The following is a 9,176-nucleotide window of genomic DNA, read 5'->3' as shown; positions in this document are numbered from 1 at the left end:
TTTTCCTGGAAATGGATTGCGTAAATAAATTTGTGTCATCACACCTTAAAGATAAGTTTGACTAATTTAGGAACTGATATTTGGTTTCAAAAAATCTCATTCTACACTTCTCATAAGTATATTTTTCTTTTCAATTATAGAAAGTTTGGAATGTCAAATAAGATTTTTGGAGTGCTAATAACAATTTTCTTAATCTATCTATTCTATTCTACCAAGAAAAGAGCCATTGTCAACATTTTTCCCATTTTTTTTCAATTTTGCCCTCTTTTGAATACGCAATATTGATATGAGGAGGTCAAAATAATAATTTTATACCTTTTGACAACATGACAATCATATCCCTATTTTTCTTATTTTACCCTCACTTTTGATACACAACATTTATATAAGGAGGACAAAAAACAGTAATTATATATTCCTATTTATCCTATTTTACCTTTACTTTTTATGCACAACATTTACATAAGGATGAAAAAAACAGTAATTATGTAATAGTAAAATAAAATATGCACTTATTAAGAGCAACTCCAGCGTGGGAGCCCTTCCCCCAGGTTATTCACTATTCAATCCACCTGGTGAACAGTAACTGCCCTTAATGAACAGTAATCGCCTTTTGCATTTCCACCGTTACACTTCAATAGCCCTGGTAATAGGCAATAAAATATTAGTATTTTTTTATTTATAAAATAATACAAAATAATTTTAATTGTAATTTCAGATAAGATTTTTAATCGTTCTCGTTACGCCACGTGTCATTATTCGAATATTATTAAATAATACAAAATAATTTTATTTGTAATTTCGGATAAGATTTTTAATCGTTATCGTTGCGCCACTTGTCATAAAATCCGAAAAGACAATTATTGGGGATGAATTTCCGATAAGATTTTTAATCGTACTCGTTGGGCCACGTGTCATTATCCAAAAATACAATTATTGGTGATGAATTTCTGATAAGATTATTAACCAATCACGTCACGTCATGTGTCATAATCTATTTACAATCTTTGAGGATAGATTTCCATCAGATTTTTAACGAATGACGACATGCCACGTGGCATTATCTACAACCTAATCCTTTTTTAATCCTCCATATAATCCATCATCCATCCTCATAAATCTCACACCAATTTTCTCAAAATCTCTATCATTATTCATAGTTTCTGCCTCATTCTTCACAAAAATCTCTATCATTATTCATAGTTTCTGCTTCTTTCTTACAATGTCTTCTTCTTCCTCAAGGATGATGTGGGAACTTGATCAGGAAAAGGAAGAATTGTTTAACCAATCAGAAAGAATGTTTAATCTCTAGGTGGCAAAAAATGAGAGGGAAGAGGATGAGGAGCGTAGAATGAGAGATGACGAAGCAAGAATGGGCAGAGCCTCACATTCCCGTCGAGTCATCCAAGCTGTTGCTTAGATCTGCAGGCCCAGTTGTTCTGGAAACCTTGATAGAAGCTGGCAACGACGAGGTACAGAACTCTTGGACGATTATTTTGTCCATAATAGTGCATTCCCTGATACGTACATTAGACGTCGTTTTAGAATGGAACGGCATTTGTTCAACAAAATCATGATTGCCATTTGTAACCATGATTCTTACTTTGTGCAAAAGAATGATGCTTTTGGTGCTATAGGTCTCCTTCCTCAACAAAAAATGACTGCTATCTTACGGATGCTTGCATATGGAGCATCTGCAGACTAAGTGGATGAGATAACGAGGATGGGGAAATCAACCATTCTTGAGTCCCTGATGAGATTTTGCTGAGCAATCGAATCTATCTACACCGCAGAGCACCTCCGGAAACCTACAAACATGGACTTACAAAGGCTTCTGAAGAGGGCCGAGATGCGTGGTTTTCCTGGGATGATTGGAAACATTGATTGTATGCATTGGACGTGGAAAAACTGTCCAAGTGCATGGTAAGGTGCTTATGGGGACAGAAAATGAGCAAAAAATATCATTTTAGAGGCGGTGGCATCTTTTGATACATGAATTTGGCACGCCTTTTTTGGGGTTTCGGGAGCTCAAAATGATCTCAACGTCCTTACCCAATCCCCAATGTTCAACGATGTCTTGCAAAAAAAGGCACCAAAAGTCACGTATAAGGTCAATAGACGTATGTACGACGGGCCATACTACCTAGCTAACGACATTTACTCAAGGTGGTCAACATTTGTCAAAACAGTGCCACGTTTGCGAAGTACAAAGGAAAAACACTTTGCAAGCTGTCAAGAGAGGTGCAGGAAGGATGTGGAGCGTTGTTTCGGTATCCTCCAAGCTCGCTGGACGATCGTTAGGGGTGCTGCCAGATTGTTTGATGTAGAGTCGTTTCGATCCATCATGATGACGTGCATCATTCTTCACAACGTGATTGTGAAAGATGAGTACGATTATGAAGCCGTTGATTAATATGAGCTAGACACGATGAATAATTCAAGAACACGTATATATTGTGCTCATGACGCCACCGATGAGCTCGTGTAACATGAGCCATTACAAAGGGATGGACGTTACAATGAAAGGGTCATTCAACGATATACTGCATTTCAAATGCTAGACATGCACAATGCCCGACAAAATGACTTGATAGAGCACCAGTGGGCATTGAAACAAGCTGAAGATAATTAAGTTCATTTAGTGTGTTTTTTATTATTTGGTATGTTTATGTAATTTTATTTGGTGTGTTTTATTATTTGGTATGTTTATGTAATTTTTTTAGTTCAGATTTAGTGAGTTTTTTTATTATTCAGTATGCTTATGTATTTTATTTGGTGTGTTTTTGTCATTTGAATAAATATTCTCTTAGTATAAATTACTTACCAAATTCATTTGAATAAATATTCAATAAATTGGAAACAACATAAAGTACTATATTCAATAAATAATAAATTACAACCCAAAGTGATTGGAAAATTATGGGCTTTGATTACAAAAACTACTCTATTCATCATCACTTAACCAATTTGTGGTGCTAGGATGATCTTCTCTTGTGGTGCTAGGACCATCTTGGCTTGCTCTCGTTTCTCTTGCATGCCTCCTTTGCACCACGTCCGTTTTCTCTGACTTCCAAAAAAATTTAAAATTTGGAGACTTCCCTTCTAGAGGCTTGTTCATAATCTCACGATCTTGTTGAGCCCGTCTTTCTTCTCTAACATGTTCCCTTTCTTGCCTAAGTAGCTCTCTTTCTATCTCATGAGCCTGAAATTCTCTCTCAATAGCTACAGCTTTTGCGTTCTCTCTAGCCTTATCAGCCTCATATTTCGCCATTTCCCTCGCCAAAGTCAATTCACCTTGATGAATAAGTTCTTCCATGAACTTTGCATAATCATTCTTGGAAGCACTCCCTTTTCTCTTTGAAGCCTTCTTACCTTGAAGCCTAATTGGATAACGGGTCGAACCTGACGTTTGTTCAGGGAAGGGCGTTTTGGGCACTTCTTCTGCATCATCTTCATGAGCATGCGAGCCATGATCGGGTGTAGAGTGTAGAGGGGTGCTGTTCATGAGAACTTCTGGACCGACGGACACAACTCTAAATTTAGGACAATCTTTGATAATATTCCAACATTGCCACCAGTTGAATGATTTATTTTTCCTTTTGGTTTTGACACCGTACCAAGCTTGTGCTTGAAGTTCCTACACAATGCGGGAGAAGAAATAATTATAATGAAAATAGGTAACAAATAAATAATACAAACAAATAATTATAATGTAAGTAGGTAAAAAACAAATAATACAAACAAATAATTATAATGTAAATTTGGGTATAGTACAAACAAATAAATAATATATTGTTACCTGATCCGAGTAATTTTCCCCACTTCAAATATTAGTACTAGCTTGTGCCAAGATATCTCTCCACGTACTAAACAATTGGCTGAGTAATTTCCAACGACTGGACATCGATTCTTTGGTTCTTTTCCCACCAATTTTCTCAAGATAATTGGTATGAATAAGACTCCACATTTCTCGCAACTGCATCTCATTACCCGTAAGCGAACTATGAGTAACTTCAACCGAGTTATTACACAACGCAACATCTTCAAGAAGCGACCAATTCGTACCCGCATCAGTAGTCATTTTGTTGAAAAAAAAAATGGATTGAAACTTTGGGAGAAAGAAAGAAATGTGATTGAAAGTAGTTGAGAAAATATGAAATTGTGGTGTAAGGTAGATGATAATAAGAAGATCGAATTTTTTACAATTTTTTTAAAATTTTTATTCAACTAATTAATCTCTGCCGTTGGATATAAAAAAAATTGAATTCCAACACTCTAGATTGTGCCACGTGTCACAACGGTAACTTTTCTTAATTTTAAAACTATTTTTTCTTTTATTTATTTATTTATAAAGCATATTAATATTGACAGTAGATCTCAGATCAAACGGTGAATATTAAATAAGACTTTTTTTTATTTATTTTTACTGTTGATCGAACTGTCCAAGTTAAAGAGCCGTTGAGATCAAACAGACCGTGGGAAGCCACGTTGCTTCCCAACGGTAACATTTGAATCTGAAAAAGTGGGCTGATTTTTCTGAAATTGTGTCGGCGATGTGCCCCTACGCGGGAGTGGGGTGCACGCGCTTGACAGAAAAAAATAAAAAAAGGCCTGACGTCAGCCCTGGCGTTACATCCACTCGGGCTCTCGGGCTGGCAATTCTTCGCAGGCCCGGAGCTCGGGCCTCCACCTCCACTCGGGCTCATTCACGTTGGAGCCGATCCACAGGGCCTCGGGCCCTTTTCTCCGGGTTGCCCCCCGAGCAATCCACCACGGTAGAGTTGCTCTAAGAAAAATTGTGCCATCATCATTTTTTTCATACTCTTTTTAAAATTTTAAAAACTAATCACACTCCTTAATAAAAAAACAAAAAATAAAATGAAATTGTTCACACACAGAATGTGTGCTTATCGGCTAGTATGAATTATTGAAGGTGATTTGACTGAAGAATTATTCAACGTAATAGTCACTGTGTATCCTTCGCTGGCTTGGTGAATGTTCCTGCCACGTAGCTGTTAGAATTGCAAGTGTACAGTATCCCTAAGGTAGTATTATGATGAAACGTTTAGTGGTTGTTCCAACAATGATTGGATTAATCTAAATTTATTATCGTGATAGTTGCAACATAAAAATAAATATAACAAGGTTTATGATGATAAAATTGGACGTGCAAAGAAACTATGCAAGTAAACATGAAAGATGAATGAATATAAATAAAATACTACGACGCCAATTTCACCTAATTAATTCCATCCGAAATCTATAGCATATTAACCCTAATTACTACACATGTTGACCATTGATTTTTCCTAAATTTTTTGATATTCTCCTTCATACTCAACCAAAAGTATCCATTACTAACCCATTATTTTCCAAGCAAAAAATTAAAAAAACCAAGAACCCATTTTGCACAACTGGAAATTCGCAAAAGAAACTGCATAAATCATGTTATTCTATTTATGGCACTCATTACTAGAAACTATATATTAATAAGACAAGCATTAAGAACAGATTCGAACACTCAATGGTAAATAATAATAATAAGAGAGAATTGTTATTAGCACTTCAAAAATTTCATTTTACATTCCAAACTTTCTATATTTGGAAAAAAAAAAAAACATTTGTGAAGAGCGTAGAATGAAATTTTTAGAGTGCCAATAATACTTCCTTAATAAGAAATTAATATAACTATAAACTTCGATGGCTAAGCTACGTCTTAGACCTAGCAAAGAAAATTTAGTTCATAATATTAAAGTCCAAAATAATTGAATTTAAAAGCATAGAAAGAAATAACCGAAACTCCATCTCGGCTCACTTCCATGGCAAAGCTTGAACCTCCAATCTTCCTCCTTGCTCTTTGGGTTTTCTCTCCCTCTCCGTATGTGCGTGCAGGTGCTGAGAGAGTCTCTCAATCCTTATACCGTGACCTGAGTCTTGAGTTATACATGCTTCTTCTCTTTCTTTTCCTTATTCCTCACATAAAAAGGAGCAGAAGCCCCAAAAATAAAGCCCAACACTTATGAGAACAGGTTTTTTTTTTTTTTTTTTTTTTTTTTTTTTTTTTTTTTTTAACACCCTAAATCTTATGAATACACTCTTTTTTTTTCTTTTCGAATTCTCGTTGAACTTCCTATTTTACCTTTATTTAAAATTGAAAAAAAGAAGAAGAAAGAAAGAAACAAACCCAACACCCACCAATGTGCATGTGACCTTTTACCACAGTAGTGGAAAAGTGTTGGTATTTGCATGACGACGGGAGTTCGAGCCTCACCGGTAACTAATCTAACACCTAATTTAATAAAATCTATCATTTGAATAAAAAATAATAAAAAAACCCCACCAGTGCACCACCCTATTCTCCTCTAGACAGCCAAACATGCGCTACCATTAATGAAATTTCATTGCTCTTGACAACTTTATATTCCCAAATATATGCTAACTCTATAATCACAATTAAGGAATGCTTCTATGCAAGAAGCACTTTTCCATATGTTTTTCCTACCCATAGTCATTAAGTAGACAACCTTGATTCTAGCGTTTGAAATTGCAGTTTCTATAAGTTACTAACCTCACCGCACGAGCATGACATTTTTTCATCACGGACGTTACGCGTCCCTAAAGATGTGTTACTTTGGTTATGCATGTGAGAATGTCATTACAATTTCTTATTATTTTCTTTTCTTCAATCATCTCCTTATGATATTTTTTTTTCTCTATGATTGTGTTACAAACTATTATTTTAACCATGCCTTCTAATTAATGCACATAGTCAAGGCTCATTGTTCTATAATTCCGGGTGTTACACCCAAAGAACTTTTACATATGTCGAAACCACGTATGCCAATTTGTAGCTATTGTTATTATTATTATTATTATTATTTTATCATTGGTGCCACATTATCAAACGTTTTTTAACACACGCACCAAAACAAATAAGTATGAAATCTGAATTTTTCCAACTATTAAGAAAGATAAAATGCACAAATATTGTCTACAAATTTAGTCTCCCTAGCATTACCCATATTGTTATCTTTGAAATTCATTTATTCAATGATGACAATAAATTCTGCAACATCATCACTACAAATAGAGTACAACTAAAATGAATTTGGACATTGTATTTTTGAAGAAAGAATTTGTAGAAAAAATGTACAAAATGCAATTACAATTATAGTACAAAATGCAGAAAAAACCTTAATTCACTCTGAAATTGGTGTAGCAAAGGAATGCGTACAATTGCAATTACAGTACAAAATGCAGAAAAAATGTATCAAGAGAAAATGGTGAAGCTCTGAATATAAAACTGAATTGATTGTCGGATCTACGTATTAGATATAAGTGATTGCAATCGTATGCAAAGACGATGAATTAAAAAAGTGTTTTTATATTTTTTTTTCTACTGGCATTAAATTCTCAAGGCCTTGTCTGATGATAAGAATGAAACCAAAGATCTTGAATCAGAATCTAGAATATTTGGAATTGAAAGTTAACTTTGTTTGCAAGGAAATGAAATCCTACCACTGAAAAGCAATTTGTAGCATTGGCTTTTAGAATTCACCCAGCTGCTCCGAAAACATTGGTTTGATATTCTTTTCTCTACGGGCACTAATTTTTAATCAAATGCTAATTGAACTTATAAATTTCTATTAGGTTTTAGACATTGGCATGTCAACGTTGTCCACATTAAAAATGTTGTTTGTCACCAATTGCAAGTAAAATTGACAATTCGCTATCAAGTGGTACTTGTTTGCAAAAGTACAAAAATTATACAGAAATTTGTTATTCCATTCACTACACACGGAAAGCAAAATTATATTTCATATACTCTTATATTTTTCTCCTCAATCCACATATAATTCAAAAACCTTTGTGTTTAATGTTTATACTTTTGTCCTCCACAATGAGAGCAGTCAAGAACTAATCTCCATCTTCCATACTTGTTTTCTCTTTGGCATAGCAGATCTCCAGTGGTCCATCCGCTTTGCATTGATCACCATGGAAAAGAGGAAATTTGTTTATTTATTTTTCAAATGAAGAAGACGTCCAACTTCTCACCCAAACATTGAAGTAAAAGCATACAAATGAAGCCATATAGAATTGTTTGAAAGTAAGATATATAGAACCCAAAACAAAAACCTGATTAAGCAAGACAACACATAGTCTTGAAATCTTATTTGGATGGACTTCATATGGCTTGCAAAAATGCTTATCGTTCCTTGTTGATCCAAACAATCAAAAAGCTTTATCTGGTTCCTGGCCAGTCAAGAAAAAAAAAAAAAACACACGGAATGAAAAGAAATGAAACAATAACAGATAAAACAATCGTGGATAACTAAGAGCCAAGTAATTGTAATTTTGCAATTCAAATCTACTACAATAAAAATCCAATCATATATCAAAATGAGCGAGATCAAAACCTTATATCTCCACATATGCTTACACTCATGTGAGAGGCCTTTTTTTAATCACGGGCACTACACGCCCCTAAAGACGACGAATGCATACAGCATATACAGTAGATGGGTATGTCTATTTTCAATCTGATTAAACTATGTCAATCATATCGCAGGTAACATGCATATATTTTGATTTCCTTTAGAAAAATCTGTGGACCAGTCAATACAAAATTCGGATGACCACATTATGGGCATGAACAATTTTCTGCAAGGTTATTTGTCCTCGTGATTGAATATGATTTACAGTTTAACTTTTCTTGTATAATTAGTGCAATTATTTTAACTGTGTAAGGTTTTTGGGTAATCATATTGCATTGCATTAGAATCAGAAGTGTGGGAGCACTTTGATCCTCTTGCCAAGTATTCATTTTGTTATCTTCAGAAGGATTTTTTATTTTTATTTTTCCCATTTAGATCTCATGTAAAACTACTCAAATGCATCCCTACAGTAAGTAACATAGGAAAGAGATAAGTTAAAAAAAAAAAAATATGGATAGCCTAAGTTTATTAGAAAACAATCACACGACACTCGAAAAAAAAGTAGGTAAGATCATACAGAATACCATACCTTTTCTATAAGAAAAATCCACATGATAAATGCCTTAAAGTTATCCATTCATCTGCAAAGAAACAAGGGAACCCGTTATGCTCTACAATTTGTGTTCTTTCTCGCAAAACTGCCCATTGCTTTACAGTTTCATCCCATGTTTATCCTTTTGA

The sequence above is a fragment of the Pyrus communis genome, chromosome 9 (genome assembly GCF_963583255.1).
Source record: "Pyrus communis chromosome 9, drPyrComm1.1, whole genome shotgun sequence".
Classification (NCBI taxonomy): domain Eukaryota; kingdom Viridiplantae; phylum Streptophyta; class Magnoliopsida; order Rosales; family Rosaceae; genus Pyrus; species Pyrus communis.
The sequence above is the reverse complement of the archived record's forward strand: the minus strand, read 5'-3'. Positions refer to the sequence as shown.